The sequence below is a fragment of the Palaemon carinicauda genome, chromosome 25 (genome assembly GCF_036898095.1).
Source record: "Palaemon carinicauda isolate YSFRI2023 chromosome 25, ASM3689809v2, whole genome shotgun sequence".
NCBI classification, from domain to species: Eukaryota; Metazoa; Arthropoda; class Malacostraca; order Decapoda; family Palaemonidae; genus Palaemon; species Palaemon carinicauda.
In genome coordinates this window covers 86940387-86960386 of record NC_090749.1, presented here as the reverse complement: position 1 = coordinate 86960386, position 20000 = coordinate 86940387, and the positions used below count along the sequence as shown (strand labels likewise).

Below are 20000 nucleotides of genomic sequence, written 5' to 3'. Positions count from 1 at the left end.
GATGTTCTTCTAAGGTGTTGGAAAAGATTACAAGGTCGTCCATATAGGCATGCAATATATTCCCTAGCAAGTCTCCAAACATTATGTTAATCATTCTTGTAAATGTTATGGGAGCACAACGTAAACCAAAAGGCATCCGTAAAAATTCATAATGTCCCCTGGCTGTGCTGAAGGCTGTGTATGGGATACTATTTTCTTCTAATGATATCTGGTGAAAACCTTTAAGTCCAAACTGGTAAAATATTTATTCTGACCTAACAAAGATAAAATATCGTCAGTACGTGGCACTGGGAATCAATCAGGGATCGTCTCCTCATTTCGGCGACGGAAGTCTACGTAGATACGCCATGTTCGATCTTTTTTCAGTACAACTATTAATGGAAAATTATAAGGGCTGTTCGATTTCCTAATGACTCCTTCTTCTAGCATTTTACCAAGTTCATCATTTATTTCATTCTGGAATTTCATAGGGAGTCTGTACGAGGGTACATAGATAATTTTCTGCTTGCCCTTTAACCTTATTTGATGCTCGATCACATCTGTTTTTCCTAAGGATCCATCCTTAGTGGAAAAAACATCATGATATTCAGTTAAAAGTCCAAAAATTTTCTGCTGAATTTCTTCGTCTTGAATGTCTTTATTGATTTTATGTTTAATAGATTGCAAAAGGGATTCATCCGCAACTGATTGAGCGTGATTAATTTCAGCAATGGTAAGAATACGATGTTTATAAACTTCTACATCCAAGATATGTTGATTTTTGTGAATTACTAAAGTGGTATTTAAATGATTACAGAATTCAATATTACGTTGTTGATGTGAGCCTACTGTATAAATAGCTTGTGTGAAAGACAATCCGTTAGTTTTCAAAGTGTCGGAAAGGATTAATATTTCAGATCCCGGTAATGTTTTCTTTACTTGCACTATTAAATTCAAAGGTACATTTGGCTCGATAGATTGCGTGCAAGATGATATTACCGGTGAACGAGAATTCTGTTGGGTCGCGTATATTATTTCTTTATTGGTGAGACAAGTTATTGGTTCTTCAACGTACGTCACTGTTTTATTTGTCGTCTCCTTTTTATCCAAAACTGATTTTAAGGTATTAGAAGACAGAATTTTCCTTTGATATACACGCCGTGCTTGGCAGGGGCTAAGATAATGTTTTGATTGCCCATAGATGGGTATCCTATAATTACAGCTGGATACATATCAATGTTTTGTACAACAACAAAGGTATCGGCAAATGTGCGCTTACCGACCTTGAACTGAACATGAGTTACGCCTGTTACATTTAATTCATTATTTCCTATACCCGAGAGTCTTACTCCAGATTTTTCTATTGGAAAGTTCGAAAACAACAAATGATGTGTCCTCAAATCCATGATATCACGTGGACTACCAGAGTAAAAAAATAATGTAAATGATCTGTGTTCTGAATTTACAGCATATAATGTTGGTCGTAACTCATTTTGGCTTATTATTGTATGAATTCGTTGCAAATCTACGGGAGCATGCACTGATTTACTTAATTCGGCCATGTGTTTCATAGGAAAATCTATTGCCTCACAATGATCTGATAAAACATTAAATTGATTATTCAATACTACTGATGTTGACATGAATGACCTTGACCCAACATCACTCTCTTCCCCACTGGAGTTAAGTATGTGGTATTTGCTTTGCACTGCACATTCTGAAAATAAGTCTGACCTTGCGAGGTCATGTTTGACGACCCAGGCTCAGCGTTATTCGAAGAACTGTTTGTTTGTTTCGGATTCTGAACTACATTGACGTTTGGCTGTTTCTTCTTATTGAAATGAGGATTTTTCTTTTTATTTCCATATGGAACTGACTGTGAAATTGACTGTGTATTTCTAGGATTCTGTTGTGTCTTACGCGAGTAGCACTGACTATATGAATGAGCCGAACTATTATGTATCGAACAGAATCTCGTTCTGCAGTCCGCAATCAAGTGACCTTGACGTTTGCAATTATAAAACGTCATTCCCGCAACTTGAATATTATTAACTACATTTACTTGTTGTGGCTTTGTTTCATTTTTTGCGAAAATTTGGGTTAACACGGGATCAAGATCAGGACACTTAGACATGTGTTTCTTTATCTGTTTATATACATCCAATTCCGTACTTGCTGGCGTTAACTTTTTATCAAAACACCGCACTAAAGCTTCAGGCAACATAAGTGTCATGCAAGTTAAATACATTAATCGTAAGAAATCTTTCACGGAGATGTTATCTCTAGTAACCCAAGTGGAATTACCTAAAATATCTTGATATTCGTTAAGCCTATCGGCTATGAGAGCTGCTCTCTCAATAACATTAAGCCGAGTCATAGTGGCTTCATTAAGTGTATTTCTTAATGTTAAAACTACATCCAAGTCTTCTTCACCCCCATAGACTGCACGTAGCCTAACTTTGAAATCATCCCAGGTAACTGCTTCTTGAAATGAAACACCCCTTAAATACGCACTCGCATCTCCTTTAGAAAAGTCTATAAAACTTTTAGCTTCTTGTAATTGTACAAACTGGTCTATGATTTGTTTGGCATTTAAATGGGCATCAACGGATGAAATCCATGACTCCACATTCTGAGGCAAGAACCCATTAACACAACCCTGAAAAGGAAGGATTGCAGAGCGAGCATTTACTAGTGTCACAATAGAAAGGGGGTTACCATGTCTTGCTGCTGGGTTACTCGGTCCAGGGGCTGGGCTCACAGGGGGTGTCATGTTTACGGTATTTCTTTTCCTATCTCTACGACCCCTTGCAATCCTATCAAAATATCTATATGAATACAGACGTCCACTGCGTAAACGCATAAGCACTAAATGATAAAGATTATAACAAAATTCCCCAAAACAATGATACTAATACAAAGATATTTCCCTAGAACTTCTGAAAGAAAACGGAATTAGCACAGAGAAAAAAAAAATTCTAGACGAGAATTTGAAGTTGAACACAGTTTCCTTTAATGAAAGGAAATTGAAGATTAGCAAACAACTCACCCCAGTAATAATGGACTATCGACTTGTGGTAACTACACCTCACTGCTCAAAACTGAAATGAATAAGAAATTGTACTTAGCATCGGTTTATATGGCGAAGTGTGATGTCATCATTTCCTCTCTCTCTCTCCCACTGGGTTGTTCCTTCCTATGGATGTTTGGGTGAATGTTTTCGGTCCGATTTCCGTTGAATGTAGTGCTTCCTGGATATGTTTCTTCAAAGTTTTGTAAACGTTGAATGTCAGTCCTTGGTTTTCTTAGGATGTTGATTGAAGATCTAGTTCCTCGGTTTGTATAACATTCATTTGTTGGTATTAAATGTTTCATTTCTTCGGTGGACTATGATACTTAGTCAAAATTGTAGATTCATTGCTGTTGATTTCTTGAAGATCTTTCTTTGATTCTTAGAGTTTTATTCGCTGGTTCTTGAAGATCTTTCTCTGGTTCTTAGAGTTTTACCGCTGCCACCATTTATTGGTGTGCTACTGTTGTTAACACACATTTGGGTTCTCTTCAAATGTCATCTTAAATGTGTTATATAATAGAGTTGGTATGTTACATCTTCAAGTAAAGTCTAAGTAAGTTAACTTTAAAATAGTATATTCTTTAAGAAAAGTGTTAACATCTCCATCACAGGAGTATAGCTGGTTTGGTCGGATGACCATTCCGTATGACATCGTAAAGTGAACTGATACAAATATCCAATTTCATACTAAAGTTTACACAGGTATCTCAGCATTTATGGATTTATAGTAAACACAACATTTATACCGGAAGGTACTTGTTCCGTTCTCACAGACAACTTCTTTCTCACGGGGCTTGGTTGTGTTTACTTTTCATGAAAAATGTTACATTGCTGAGGTTTGGCAATCGCATCCTGCTTAGAATATGACTATGACATTTCTCACACTTCTCTTACTTCCACAATGACCTGTAGGTCATGTGTTTTAAACAAGTAATATCTAATATATTACACATAGAGGAGGTCTCACTTCCGACTGGAGACAGGTAAGTTCATAATTTCATATGAGGAGCGAAAGTTCTAATGAAGAAGAAATATCTACTTTCAGCTTAAAGGTGAGACTCAAGTCTGAGTGATAGCCTTTTACTTCCGAAACTGAGAGGAGCATTTTTTCCCGCAAATACACAAGAAACTCTGCTATTGCTGGGATAGTGGCATCAAGGAGAGAGATACCCATTCATAACACCAATCACAGAAGACAGTCTACTTTACCTGGTAGACTGAAATTGAAGATATTCTCAGGTGTCCAGCCATCCTTTTCACAACTTGTTGCAAAAATCCTCTCTGAGTGAGGAGGTGCTGGATAGTCTCCTAGCATGAAGTCGTCAAGAAATTACGGTTTGTGGAATATGTTGGCATCGGTTGTCTGAGTAGATCCTTTCACAGAGGGAGCTCTGTCACAAGCTCCATTGGGACTTGCAGAAGTTCTGGCAACCATTCTGCGTGATGCCATAGCAGAGCTATTTGGGTCATTAACAGATTGACCGATGTTCCGGTCTTGTTGAGTACTCTTCTCATCAGATACAATGGGGAAAGGAGTAAATGTTGATCTTGTTCCAGAGAGCCTTGGGTCCGGGACTGGGGAAGCAGTACAACGGGAGCCTCAAGTTCAGAGCAGTTGTGAACAGATCCACCGTTAGGGAGCCCCACAAAGTCAGGCCTTTGTTGGCTACTAGATGATTCAAAGACCACTCAGAGCCCACCACCTGAGTCTCTCTGCCCAGGTTGTCCGCGTACACACATTCCTTTTGCTGAGAATGAAAGGAGCTAATAGGGTCAGTGAGTTGATTTCTGCCCATCTCAGTATTTCCACTGTCAGATGGAATAGGGGCTGCGAAAAAGAACCACTTAGCTTGTTGATGTAAGCCACTACTGTGGTCTTGTCACTCATTACCAGCGCTGAATGGCCCGCCAGGAACTGCTGGAACTGTTGAAGGGCCAGGAAGGCAGCCTTCATCTCTAAGAGATTTATGTGCTGGTGCTTTTTGAGCTCTGACCATAGGCCTGAGGTCGAGTGGTGCAGCATGTAGGCCCCCACCCTTCTTTTGATGTATCTGAGAAGAGCATCAAGTCCTGGGGAGGGACGAGAAGTTCGACATCCTTTAGCAGATTCTCATCTGCCACCCACCACTCGAAGTCCGTCCATTCTTCTGGTCCCATGAGATCAGAATGTCCAAGGAATCAAAGGACTCATTTCAGTTGGACTTTAGCTGCCATTGTAGAGATCGTATCCTCAGGTGGGCGTTGGGAACTAGACGGTCCAGGGATGATAGGTGCCAGAGGAGACATAACCACCTTTGGGGTGGGAGTTTTTGTCTGAAGATTGGTGTCTATTATCATTCCTAAGTATATCAGTCATTGAGAAGGAAGCAGAGATGACTTCTTGAGGTTTACCACGATTTCCAGATCTTGGAAAAGCCCCAGAAGTTTGTACCTGTGCTAGAAAAAGTTCGCTACAGAGTCTGCTAGAATCAGCCAGTCGTCCGGATATCGTACAAGCCCAAGATGACACCAGGGTGAACATACTCGTGGAAATATGAGGTTCTGTGGAAAGACTGAAGCACAGTACCTTGAATTGGTATTCCTTGTTGTCCAGTGTGATTTTGAGATACTTCCTTGAAGATGGATTGATTGGGATATGGAATTAGGCGTCCTTTAGATCTAGGGTCCATATGAAGTCCTGTGGTCTTGCCCGTTGTTTGACTTGTAATGAATACATTTTTTTTCCGTGTAACTATGCAATCTAGAGGAGGGGCCTCTTTCTGATGTTAAAATGAGAATGTAGAGATAGGTAATATTGTTTTACAATCCCTTTGATCCTAACTTAAGTGACCTGTCAAATTACATTTGAATTTAGCCCAAATATTTAAACTTATATTGGTCTTTATTTATACTTGTATATGTAGTTAAAATATTTAGAGGATTGATTCAAAAGAAGTTCTGTATAACGAGATTTATCTCTCCTGGTTTTGTAGACCTGGATTTTCACAAATATGAAATTTGTTTTTCGATGTCAATTATTTGAATTTTTTTTTTTTTTTTTTTTTTTTTTTGTTAATCCTATTTCAATGCACTTCCTCACCTAAGATATTCCCCTTTCCAGCCTGAAGTTTGTTTTTCTTTGTAACATTTCTTTTCTCTCCTAATATTTGTAATGTTCAAATAACTTGAAATATAATGAGGAAACCTGCTACCTATAAAGTATATTTCTCTTCTTATTCAAACTCCATGCATAGCACTGCAAAGAGAGATGGGGAACCCAAGAAAAGATAATAGGGAACTTTGAGATTCTTGCTGGGTCCCCTTGCCTAGTATAAAAAATCGAGGGGTGGTACCCAGTGTCCAGTTCTCTTGATTGTTTACCTTTTGCCCAGATTTATGGGTATTCCATTATTTTATCTTTTTGTTTAGTGAATCTTGGAGTGTGCTTGGCATTCAGACACTAGGCAGTCTGCGTGCTATATCTGGCCACAGACCGCAAACCACTGAACTGTCTCCATGCCAAACGAGGTTTGTTTGATAAACTTGTTTAGAGCTGAAAGGTCAAAGTCTGGTCTCTAGCCTCCTTTTGGAGATCCCTCTTCTTCAACATGGTTTGGACTTTGGCCCAAAGAGCCAACTCCTTTGCGGATAGCTTCACATAGGAGCTAGTTGACACTGGAGTCTTGATCAGTGGAGGGAGAGATTGAGTGAACAGGACGCGATACCCATAATGAATCATGCACTGTCCAGGATTCGGCCTCAAGCTGCATCCAGCTCTTCCAGTAGCGATGCAGGCATTCCCCAATTGGTGGATAAGCAGGGGAATCACCAAGCATTTGCAGCCATGTAAGATTCCTCTGGGATACTTCCCTCCAGAGGACGACTTGGAATCTTTCTTGACTTGGCAGGAAAGGGCTTTTTAGACATCTTGTTGTCTGTTGCCGCAGTCCTGTTCATTGTTGGTTTCTGTTGTTTAGTCTGCGGGAGAGAAGGTAGTCTGTAGGGGCAGGATGTCAAGGAATTATGGAGTTTCGCTATCTCGGAGATGGAATCTATCAACTATCGCATCTCTACGTCTTAAGGGGCCGGCTGGAATGCCAATATATGGTGGTATAGGAAAAAAAACACAAAATCCTAAAAAGATTTACAGAGCTTCATAAGGCAATGAGGAATGCATATACAAAATATTTTGTTAAAATTCATCTTACTTTCATAGTTAGAGGGTAATCAGTAAAAGTAATTCAATAAACCTAAAACATTGTACCCTAAAAGAGAATGCAGTATTTCTTCTGTTATCGTAAATTTTCATAATTATTACATTTTAATATAAAAAAAAAAAAAAAATTGAGTCACAAGACGATGTATTACAAGTACTTACACCCTTCAGCCCTCTCACTCCTAGCACAAACCTCATGGAGTATACGTTTGAGTTTGACCTCAGACATTCACTCATATTTCATCATGTCTAAGAGGGAAAGAAAATTTCAACACCTCATTAACATAAGGAAGAAGAAAATCCACTCTAATAAAAGTTCAGAAGTGGGTAATATCGGTGAAATAAGCGCAGTTAGTGAGGGAGAGAGATGATGGAGAGACCATCTCGCCTAAAGATATGGTTAAATTATAATAAATAACTTTGTTTTGGTTTATTAATATCCAAAAAGGAACACAACTTTCATAATAATCATGATTATTAATACAATATTGTCCTTGTAAAAATACAAAAAAAAAAAACCGAACCCCGTATCTCAAAACTATACTTATTCATCTTCAAATTCTATCTTTTCCCTTAGTTTTAAAGATATAGCATTGATATTTAGTATATAACTTAAAAAGACATTATAAAAAAATGAAGCCCCCTTTTCCAATTTGTTTTCATATTTTTTTCTTAATAATTTCCCCTGATTTTTAGGATTTATTTTTTTTACCATATTGAAAAAATTCATATCTAGCAAAAAAAAACTACTTAATAAAAACCCTTGATTTAATTGGAGGTCTACATCAGGTCTGTATATGGTAGAAATCCCAGGTCTTAATATCAATTATCAAGGGAGGAGATAGCATTTGAAAAACACTCATTTTCAGGATAAATCGCCCAGTTGTCGCAAAACCGAAGGTCAGAGGCAAAAATCCTAGGCAGTTTTGAGATGCACTAAGTCATCTTATTAAGAGGTATGAATGTCAAAGTCCTGTCCTTGAAAAATGCATTAGACAAAAGCCCCCTTAAGATGGTGTTCACCCACAAGTTCACTACTTGGTGGGCAATGAACTCAATAGTCCGAGTACCCGACAGGAGGAAAGTCTCCATCACCTTCCTAGAGCCTTTTTTGGAAAAAACCTCGGTCTGCACCCGGTTTCTCACTGATCCCAACCATAGATCCAGCCACGAAGTAGCCTGCATTGCATACTTCACCAGTTTCTCTTTGTTTAGAATCTCCAAAGCTGAGAAGGAAACTTGAAGACCAGAGAGTCTCTCTAGGTAATTTCCTCTAAGGAATGGTGAAGAGGAAAAGCCAGGAGACGCTCGTCAAGGACCTCATAAAACTTCCTCTGCTGGACACTCAGGTGTCGCAGGAGTTTTGAGGATGAGCCTGATCGAAGAGAACTAAAGGAGTCGCAGAGCTTGGCAGACACCTTCCACCGGGCACTCTTCAGTCCCTGAGAACAGGGCAAAGCTGCGCTGGACTTGGAGGCTTCCGAGTGCCAAAGACGCAGGTCGAGAACCGTGTCCTTGCCCTCCTGAGGAGCCACAATGGGTCTGCCAGCCCATTGAGGGACCTCATGCAAGCTATAACCTGCCAGATGCCATGATCTGACTCTTTCTGTTCAGCTTCTGGAGAAAGACTGGCAGCCGAATTGTTGTCTTGCACCCACGTGACATTATCTTGGGGTGGGTCGTGGTCGTTATTGAAGTGGCCGGATGTAGACTGCTTGACCCCCTCTGCAGGTCTTGTAATCCCCAATGAGGACTTTGGCAGAGTTTTTGAATCCTTAGATTCTTTCCTCAGAGGGAAGAAAGTCTCTAGCACAGAAGGTTTGGATGGAACGACCTTCTGTTGGTCACCCTTAGGGGGAAGGATGGACTCTTCCACGGGTTTCGAGACTACTCTGCGATCTTGCGGGACTTCCTCAATGAGCAAAGACCAGAAAGAGTCAGATCAGGACTCTCCCCTGAGAGAGAACTCTGACTGAATCAATGAGTGAGGAGCAGGAGGGTGAGGAGAAGTGGGGCATGGCAACACATGACCTCCCTTGGACGACCTGACGGGGGTCAGCTTGACCCTACATGATGCTACCTCATTAGGGACTCCTCTTTCCCGCTTAAGGCTAGAAGAAGAAACTGAAGTTTCTTGATGGGGAGGGACCATGGATCTTCACCTTGGGTCTGAAAATTTAGAGAAAGACTATTCCACGGGAATCCTGGGAGTTCCCGAAGGACGAGCATGTGGGATACCAATCGTAACGGCTTGGGTAACCGCCCTAACCAAGGCTTCAAAATCAATATTTTGGAACATAGAGATAACATCAAACTATGAATAAAAAACTCAAAATCATGATGTACTGATATAAGGAGAACAACAAACTATGAATAAATTATAATTTAATAAACCACGGCTGATGACTGATTGTCGCAATGTCAGAAAGTTCCCCTAAAGGGAACGACAAAGAGGGATCCCAAGAGGGACCCTTATCTCCCGTAAAGGAGGACTTCGAGGGAGGATGCAGCATTGTCGACTCCTTTCGAGGAACAGGAATCGGCCATGTAGGTGGTCTCTTCGGAATCTCAAATTCCTGCTGCTTGTTCTTTCCCGCTCTCCCCGGTGAGCACGATGTTCTGCGTTTGCGGAGAGGAGAACAAGGAGACGGTGAATGATGAGGAATGCACATCTGGTGATGTTTGCTTTCCTCTTTTGGAGAGCGACGAGTTGTTGGAGAACAACAGGAAAGAGACAGGTGTGCAGCCAAAGGCTGATGAGGAGCTGAAGAGGAACAGGCTTCTGACTCGCAAATCAACGAGTCGACAATCAGCGATTCGGCGATTAGCAAGTTGGAGATTGGTTAGCTGGAGATCGGCAAGCTGGAGATCGGCAAGCTGGAGATTGGTGAACTGGAGATTGGCGAACAGGAGATTGGCGAACAGGAGATTGGCACGCTGCCGATCGGTGGAAGGGCGAGCAACCACAGGAGAGGATCATGAAAGGATCCTTGATGACAAACGATGAGCAGCTGTCCAGTCAGAAGGTGAGTCACGAACTGAAGTTCGTTGACAAGTAGGATACAAGGTGAGATGGTCTATTTAGTGCCGCAAGATGAAGGAGTTAGTCTGGGGCAAAGGGGTAGGCGATCTCAGTGAAGGCGACTACCCAGAGGACGAGCCTCTGCAGGAGCAGGTTGATCAGCATGCTGATTGTCAGCAGGCCTCCAAAGAAGAGTCTTTATGGGTGGTCTCTTACAAACGAGAGAGGTGATCACCTGCAGGAGAGACATTCCTTGGAATTTGCTCCATCCCCGAAGAAAATTTGGCGAGAAGGTTAGAGCAGTCTTCGGCCTTGGCGGAAGGAGCAAAGGAAGAGACAGGAACAGAGTCGGCTAGGAAAGCAGCGGACGATTCCTCATACACCCGAAGGTCCACAAGGGCTAAAGGATCCACCTCCGAAGCAGACAAGCGCTGCACCCCGCTGGAGAAGGTGCAGCAACATCTAGGAAGGCGGACCGAGCAGTCCCAGGAACCGCCAAATCTGCAAAAAAGGATCGAGAGACAAGGACTCCCCAGGGGGCGAGGCAGAGCTGCTTCGCTAGCGTCATCGTCTCTCAAGGACCGAGGTTGTCCAGGAGCTAAAGGGCCTGCGCTACTCCTCGATGGTTCCTGGAGGAAACTAGTCAAGAAGAAGCTTTGGAGGAAGGTTGCGGGGTGGAAGAAGAAGCTTTGGGTTTCTTCTGTTTGAGGAGACCTTCAAAGGAGAAGAATCCCTTCTAGACTTCTTCTTCCGCCATACCCCAAACCTTTCCCACTGGGAGGCAGACCAGTACCAACACTCACTAAACTTGTTATCCATATCACTCCGTTGCCCCCTACAGGCCGGACACAAAAGGTGGGGATCAGTATCCTTGGTGGACATAAATGTTCCGCAGGAGCGGCCCTCGGGCCCAGGGCAGGTACGCTTTGCTGGCAGGGAAGACACACACAAACTGAAAAGGAAAAACTAAAAAGTGATTATTAATGGCAGTCCAAATTGATGAGGAGGAAGAGCAGTAACAACCGTTCTCCATCCGAGCAAGAAGCAAAGCAAAGTACAGTCACAGGTGGGTAGTTGAGAGAGGAAGCTACTAACCCCACCCCCATCCCTCCGGTAACTAGCAGTCTGGTTGGTTAACCGTCGCTAAATTCTAATGGCGCGTCCTTTCAGCTTCGCCGAAAGTAATACCCCTATAAATCCCCTATAAATAGCGTTGGTTTGTATTCCAGTTACGAAATCATTGTCATTTGTTCCAGTGCAGCATACAAACCTTTAGCTCTTTATGTAGGAGACTCACCTTAAGGGGAGTTGAAGACCTCAAACCAACTGGCTGGCTACTGTCCCAGGATGACCTCACGTGCTTCATACGAGCTCCTCAAGAGGCAGCCTTAAACCTCGTTTTCCTTGTAGGATGACAGCCTGGCCAATCAGTGCTGGAAGGAGTAAAAGATTTCAATGGGAGGTGAATAGATAAGTACACAGTAGAGGTGAGCCCATTCATAGTCTATATATTGCCTGACTCCACCTTGTTTGAAGAAAGGGGACACAATAAATATGACAAATTTCTAAGTAATTGTATTTTTCCCAATGATACAAACCTTGAGCTCGTTATTAGGGATATAATTTCGGGGAAGCTGGAGGACTAGTCATAAGACTTTTAGCTAGGTGTAACTACCTCACCACTAGTTAGTGGGGGTGGAAGGGTAGCCTGCTACCCCGCTCACACACACCTGTGTTGTCTCGTCACTTTTAATTGCAAGCAGAACTTACAAGGGTACAAGTAATGATGGGCCTAAGAGCTTAAGGTTTGTATCGTTAGGAAAAATACAAATTACTTTCAAATTTATTATTTGTTCCAACACTAAATACAAATCCGTTTCCTCTTTATTAGGGAAGAATCATCCTTTAGGAGGGTGGAAGTCTAAACCAACTGGCTGGTGTTTGACCCGGAGGTTTTCTCCGTACATGCTCCGCATGTAACAGGGAGAAACCCTGATACCTCACTAAAATCTGTGCAAAACCTGGTTAGCTGCCTAACCAATCTGTGTGATTGTGTCAAACTTGCAGTGTGACTAGACTAGGTAAGATTTCTCAGAAACATAGGACTCTTTGAATCAACCATAAACGTCACCCAATCCTACCTCCCCAGGGGGTATGGGGATGCAACAACCATTATTTCTATGTTTGGTTACACAAGGAAATAGTTTTACCTGCAGACAGATGAGGCCAACTTGCAGAGGACCGTAGGTGCTGTTCCCCAAGAGGAGGAAAATGAAAGAGACAAAGAGCCAGTCATTCTTAACATTCATCCCAGTCTAATCCCGGGTAACCTCTGCCCTTAACCATCTGCTGCTTGTTCTTCAAGGAGCCTGAGGTATTTAAACCACTTGTTGTGCAGCTACCACAGGGCCAATGGAGAACGTCTCCATGTTCATGAGGATCACATCTTACAGGTAGTGGGGGGTGAAAGTCTCAAGACACTTCCATATGCCCGCTTGTAAGACCTGCATCACAGAGTAGTTCTTCTTGAACGCTAGGGACGTGCTGATGCTCCAAACGTCATGAACTCTGGGTGATCTCATCTCTGGAGGAAGATCGAGATTCAGGGCCAGGTCAGTGACCCTGCGAATCCAAGCAAAGATGGTGTTTTTGGTGATCTTCCTCTTGATCTTCTCCGTGCTGACATTTTAGGGGCAAGCTGCTACTGTTCTCTTGAGAGAGTACCTCAAACTCTTCATTGGACAAAATAACAGTTAATCTTGATCATCGGATATGTTATGAAGACTCCCAATCCAGAAGGGCCTAAATCTTGGCTCTGCTACTCCCAGATTATAAGTCTAGCCGATAAACTCGGGGACGAAGCCAAACATTACCTCCCCCATCCCCTTGAGTGGGAGACGTCGTATGAAAGACTGTGAAATTCGCTAACTCTCTTGGCCGAGGCCAATGCAAACAGGAAAACTGGCTTCAGAGTCAGGTGGGGATCTGATGCCTGGCGTAATGGTTTGTAGGGGGCACCCTTCAGGAACCGAAGGACAAGAACCACGTTCCACGGAGGTTGTATAACTTCCGACTAAGGGCAGATAAGCTCGAAACTCTGTATGAGGAGAGATTGATTGATTGATTGATTTAAAGTTTTCAGGCATCCTGTATGAGGAGAGAAAATTCCAACGAAGAGGAAATATTAACTACTTTCAGCCTTACTGAGAAGTAGCCTTTCATGGCAGAGACCGAGAGGAGTTTTTCTTCCCAAAGGTGAACGAGGAACCTCACTATTGCCTGAATAGTGGCATCAAGGGGAGAGATACCACTTTCCATGATACCAACCACAGAAGAAAATTCACTTGGCCTGGTAGACTGAAGCGGAAGACCTTCAAAGGTATCCAGACATCCTTCTCACAACCTGTTGCAAAAAGCCTCTCTGAGGGAGGAGATGCTGAATAATCTCCAGGCGTGAAGTCACAGGCATACTACGGCTTTGTGAATGATGTTCACATGTCGATGTTATCTCGGCGTTGCTGGACTGCATTTTTCCAGAAAGCCTATGGAACCAGAACCGGGGAGCAGTAGAGAGGGAGCCTATTGTTCAGGTATGTCGCAAACAGATCGACAGTTGGAGAACCTCACAAAGTTAGGACTGTTGGCTACTAGATGATTCAAAGACCACTCGGAGCTCATCATTCGAGTCACTCTGCTTAGATTGTCTGCAAGCACAGTCCTCTAGCCTGGAATGAAGCAGGCTGATAGAAACAATGAGTTGTTTTCTGCCCATCTTGGTATCTCCACTGCTAGATGGCAAAGGTGCTGCCTAAAGGTCCTACCTTGCTTGTTTACCTAAGCCACGACCGTAGTGTTGTCAGTCATCAACACCACAGAATGACCCGCTAGTAAATGATGGAACTTCTGTATGCCTAGAAAGGTTGCCCTCATATCTATGAGATTTATATGCTGGTACCTTTTGGACTCTAACCCGAGCCTGGAGGCCATGTGGTGTAGTGTGTGAGATACCACCTCTTTTTGACGCATCTGAAAAGAGCATCAACTCTGGGGGAGGAACGAGAAGGTCGACCCCTTGGCGGAGATTCTCGTCTTCTACCCAAAACCTCAAGTCCTTCAGCTGCTCGGGTACTACGGGGCCCAGCCTATCAAGGGAGTCCTCGTCTTAACCACACCTGGATTTTAGATTCCACTGAAGAGATCGAATCCAGAGGCGGCTGTTCACAACTAGATAGACCAGGTATGACAGGGGACCTAGGAGACATAACCACCTGTAAAGCGTCTCCTCAGCTTCTGGATTCTGTAGTCTGATGGGAAGACTTTCTGCAGGCTGGTGCCAATGATCATTTCCAGGTAAACCAATCTTTAAAAGGAAAGCAGGGATGACTTCTCAAGATTTACCTCGATCTCCAGATCTTGACAAAAGACAAGGAGTTTGTCTAAGTGTTGGAGAACAGTTGCCTTCAAGTCTGCTAGTATCAGCCAGTCGTCCGGGTATCTTACGAGGCAGATGGCGATCCTGTGGGCCCAGGTTGACACTAGGGCGAAAACTCTCATGAAGACCTGAGGTGCTGTTGAAAGACCAAAACACAGCACCTTGAACTGGTATTACCTGTTGTCATATAAGATCCCTAGATATTTCCATGAAAGTGGATGGACCGGGATCTGAAAACATGCATCCTTGAGATCCAGTGTGCACGAGAAGTCTTGAGGTCTTACCACTTGTCTGACTGTCTTTATGCTGAACGGAGTTTGTAGAGCAACTGTGTTCAGAACTGAGAGGTTGCAATATATAGGGGTTTATGTCTAAGAAAACTTTAATGTTTGTATGTTATAAAAAAAATATATTAAATTTTTCATATACAGTGTTTTGTAGCGCTCAAGACCCTCCCCCCCAAAAAAAATGTCTTAATCTGTTATTATTCCTTTCCAAGTATTGACAGCAGTCCCCTACACTCAGTAGGGAGTGTAAGGGAAGTTTATTCTTCAGAGTACTGTATGTACAGTATATAGAAAAGTGAGTACATCCGTCCCTGGAATTCAATGTATCGCAAAACATGATTATCTCGTTTTGATATAAATAAATGATGCATTGCTCAAAATGGGTGAAAAGGGAGAAAGTGAGGATATAAACTCAAGTTTCAAGGCTCAACTAGAAGATGATGTCATTAGAGAAGTTTCCACATCAGGCACGGATCTTCGTCGGTATTCTCAGTCAGTTTAGAAAAAGCTTCGACAGTGGGAAAACTTGAGTATCCAAGATTACATCGACAAGGCTCAAGATATTGCTACTCTACATCACCAAATCACAGAATGTGATTCCATATTGGAACTTAGTGATGGACAGTTTTCTTAAATATTTGCCCCAGAACCAAGTGAACATAAAGTGGCATAGAACAGTTTTTTGCAGAGATAGCCAAACTTTTAAATGTGTTTAATTCTTAAACCCAGTGGATTGTTCATGCAGATTATGAACCATGATGTTGCGGGGTTCTCCGTTAAGCTTGAAGTTTGTTTCTGTCATAGTCAGGAATAAATTTGCATGATCCACCAGAGTATGTTGATAGTCTACCTGGGGGAAGACAGTTATATGCAAGGTTGCCGGGATCATCTAGTTTTGCCAAATGAATTGCAATCCTTGTTTTATGAACCCTTTGATCGTGAGGCAAGCTACTGGTATTTGCCCAAATAGATACACGGTTAGGTGTGTCTTTGTTTATACTTGTAGTGTATTGGAACACTTATCACATGTGAATAATTTTTTTTTTTTTTTGTGGAGCTGGAGTGTAGAGGGATAATAATTTTGCCTTTAATTGATTATTTTAATTGACAAAACAATTTTAATATATTCCTAACAGTTATTTTTTTCCTTAAGAAATAAATATTTTTTTTGCTTGTTTTTATGAATACAGCATTTCATTCCACTTCCTTACACCAATGGACTGCCGTCTAAGCCACTGATTTTATTTTTTAGTTTTCAATTATGATATTCCCTTTCACCTAATGTTCTTATACTTTTACTTATAATCAGCTAGCTAAAGGCAAGAGAAGCAAAGGGGGAAGTCAGGTTCTAGTTGGGTCCCCTTGCCCAGTATAAATCAAGGGGTGGTGCCAGTGCTCTGTTCTCTTGACCTGTTACCTAAATTTTTGGGTATTCCACCGTTGTATATTTGTTGTGTAGTGAACGTTGAGTTGTGGTTGGCATTCGGATACTAGGCAGTTCGGGTGCTACCTCTGGCCACAGTCCGCAAACCACTACAAGGTCAATGACAGGCCCCCAGCCACCAGACGCCTTTTTCACAAGAAAGAGTCGACTGAAGAATCCTATGGACACGTCGACGACCTCCTGCAGAGCACCCTTCTCCAACATAGTCTGAATTTTGGCCAGGGGGGCCAGCTCCTTTACAGATCCCTTCATATTGGAGTTCAATGGAACTGGATTCTGAGTCAATAGAGGGAGAGATGGAGTGAAAGGGATGCATTACCCTGAATGGATCACAGAGATTGTCCAAAGATCCACCCCATGCCGCAGCTGTAGTGGTTTGCAGGCTACGGACAGACATAACACGCAGACTGCCTAGTGTCCAAATGCCGACCACAATCCTCCTTTTCACTTAACAAAAACAATAAGGTGAAATACCCAGAGATTTGGGCAAAAGGTAAGTCAAGAATGAACTGGGCACTGGGCACCACCCCTTGATTTTATACTGGGCAAGCGGACCCAGCTACAACCTTAGAATTTCTCATCTTTTCTCCAGTTTACCGTCCCTCTCTTGGATGTGCTAGGTAATGTATTTTAAATAAAGAGGAACCACCTGCTTTTTTTTTTTTTTTTTTTGGTAGGTGTTTCTTTATTTCAAGTTAATCGTACATTATGAACATTAGGAGAGGAAGTAAAAATGGTATTTTCATTTCAAAATAAATTTTTGAATATACTTACCTGGTAGTTACATATATATAGCTTAATCCCGCCGATTCGTCGCGCGCAAGGCAGAAATTCAAAATTCGCGGCAATTGCCAATAGGAGGCCAGGTGATCATACCTGTTCTCCCTCTATCCAGGTATCTGGAACCATTCCCATTTGTCCTCAGAAATTCCATGCCCCTGTTTTCAGAGGGGAGGAGGGAGGAGACTTTTATATATATAACTACCAGGTAAGTATATTTAAAAATTTATTTCAGAATGAAAATACCATTTTTAAATATGTAACTTCCCTGGTAGTTACATATATATAGCTGATTGACACCATTGGTGATGGGTTAGAAAACCGCAACACCGTCGGGAATTCGTATAATTATTAATCGCTACAAATTAGCTGCACCAATAATCTGGTTCCTACCTGATAAGGAGGCTGGCTTCATAGTTATCCTGCCTCATTTGCCTGCATTTCTTGAGAGACAAAGCGATCCACACAGGGGGCTGTAAAAGTCTCTGTGGGGCTGCCACATGGTCCTTGACCTTAACATGACTAGACCACCATCCTTGCTATCCTGGCATAGCCATGGACAATGATCTGACCACCTGACCCTAAAACACACTAAAAACACACTCCATAAAACCTAACTGGGACTTGCATCCCAGACTGTGGAAGGTTGCAACAACCTTCACAGACAACCTGTGATATCAAGTTCAAGAAAAAGCAAGGGTATATAATAAAAGGTTATAGGTTAGAGGCAGTAGTTCCCTCTCCAACTACGACGCCGGAGGCAACATACGGACCCAAGGAACAACAATCCTCATATTGGGTCTGTACCTCTTTAAGGTAACAATTTGCGAAGACTGACTTGCTTCGCCAGAATGTCGCTTCCAAAATTGATTTCATAGACTTGTTGTGTCTGTAAGCCATCGAAGTCGCCACAGCTCTTACTTCATGTGGTTTGGCTTTAGGGATTGGAAAGCTTTTCTCGTCACAGTTCTGGTGAGCTTCCCTTATTAAATCCTTTATAAAGAATGCCAGTGCATTCTATGACAAGGGTAATGAAGGCTTCTTCACCAAGCACCAGAGGTTATCTGCCTGTCCTCGCAGGTTTTTGGTCCTCTGCAGATAAAATTTTAGGGCTCTCACTGGACAAAGGCCTCTCTCCTTTTCCCGTCCTACAAAATGAGATAACCCTGGAATGGTAAAGGATCTGGGCCATGGTTGTGAAGAATTCTCACTCTTGGTGAGAAAACCTAGTCCAATGCGTCTGAATACAACACTAGGTCGGGATTCTTCTGTTGAAGTTCAAGGCCTTCTAGGAGCTTGTTGGGGTCGTCCCAACAACTCAACTGATTCCTGATTCCCAGAGGGATCGGAATCCACGTCTCTAGGTCTTGGTCACTTGTCCAATATCTTGACAGATGGAATTGCAGTGGACGTAGATGAAGTCTTCCCAGGGATACGGATTGCTCGATCGAGGAGAGGGTTCCCAGCAGACTTATCCATTCCCTCACCGAGCAGGTCCTTCTCCCTAGGAAGCGCTTCATCTTTCTTAAGCATTCTAGAATGCGTTTCGGGGCTGGAAAAGCCCGAAAAACCACGGACTGAATCCTCATCCCCAGGTAGATGATGTCTTGTGAAGGTGTCAGTTGTGATTTGGCCAGATTTACAATCAGACCGAGCTGTTGCGTCACGGCCATTGTTACTCGTAGATCCTCCAGACACTTTTCTTGCGACCTGGCTCTGATTAGCCAGTCGTCCAGGTACAATGATATTCGTACCCCTTTCAGATGTAACCAGCGAGCCACGTTTGACACCACTCGAGTGAAAACGTAAGGAGCCGTGCTTAGTCCAAAACAAAGTGTGTTGAACTGAGAAGTAGTTGCGTGGTGTACAAATCTCAGAAATTTTCTGTAGTTCGGGAGAATTGGGACGTGAAAGTACGCGTCCTGCAGATCTATCGACACCATCCAATCTCCTTGTCTGGTGCCTTCTAGGACTGACGCAGATGTCACCATAGCAAACTTGACTTTGCTTACATATTTGTTCAGTGGACATACATCCAGAACGGGTCTCCAACCACTCGAGTTCTTGGGAACCCGAAAAAAGTCTGTTGTAGAAACCCTCTGACGAGGGGTCCTCTACCACTTCTATCGCTGCTTTTGACAGCATCTGGTTTACTTGCTCTTGAAGAGCTACTGCCTTGCTCCCCGAGTATGTAGCTGTCAACTCTAACGGCTCTGGCGAAAGAGGAGGCCTTCTTAGGAATACATCGACTGTCCAGTCGTACGCGCCCCTTTGACTCCACTATTGCCAGTAGTGGGATAACCTGGCTCCAACGTGTGTCTGGAGGTTGTAGAGCTCACTTTTTTGTTTTTGGTTTCTGCTTTGTGTATTTACGAGGTTGTCCTCCAGCAGCCATTCTCTGACTTCCTCTCAAAAGGGCCCTCCCACGAAAGGGCTGGCGCATGGGAGGAGCTTCCTTCTCCTTCCTGACTAAAAAGTTTGCCGAAGAACTTTCTTCGCAGTCCTAGTAATTAGATCTTGCGTCGCTTGTTGCGCAAGAGCTGCCGACAAGTCCTTCACTACATCTAAAGGGAAGAGGTGATTGTTTAAAGAAGCATACAAGAGTTCTGCTCTCTGAGTGAGAGTCAATCCTGACGACAGGAAAGAACATAGCATGGCTCTCTTCTTAACAATACCTGCCGTGAAAAGGGCTGTGAGTTCGACCGCCCCGTCCCTCACGGCTTTATCAAGACAGGCAATGAAGTGCATCTGTGTCTCGTTCTTTTCGTCTGTGACATCTGCGAGGGCT

The 20000-nt window shown here is 42.8% G+C and overlaps 1 protein-coding gene across 5 annotated transcripts in view; it reads right to left on the bottom strand.

The window, feature by feature from the left end:
- LOC137618687 (zinc finger protein 182-like) overlaps window positions 1–20000 on the bottom strand; it is a 353526-nt gene that overhangs the window by 241338 nt on the left and 92188 nt on the right. Inside the window, exon 1 of one of the 5 annotated variants that reach the window (XM_068348848.1) lies at window positions 11567–11799. The exons of 3 other annotated variants lie outside the window; for them this stretch is intronic. The gene's annotated coding sequence lies outside the window, so the exon portion shown is untranslated. Of the gene's footprint in view, window positions 1–11566; window positions 11800–20000 lie in introns of those variants that run through there. One more of the 5 variants, XM_068348845.1, reaches the window with a different exon arrangement.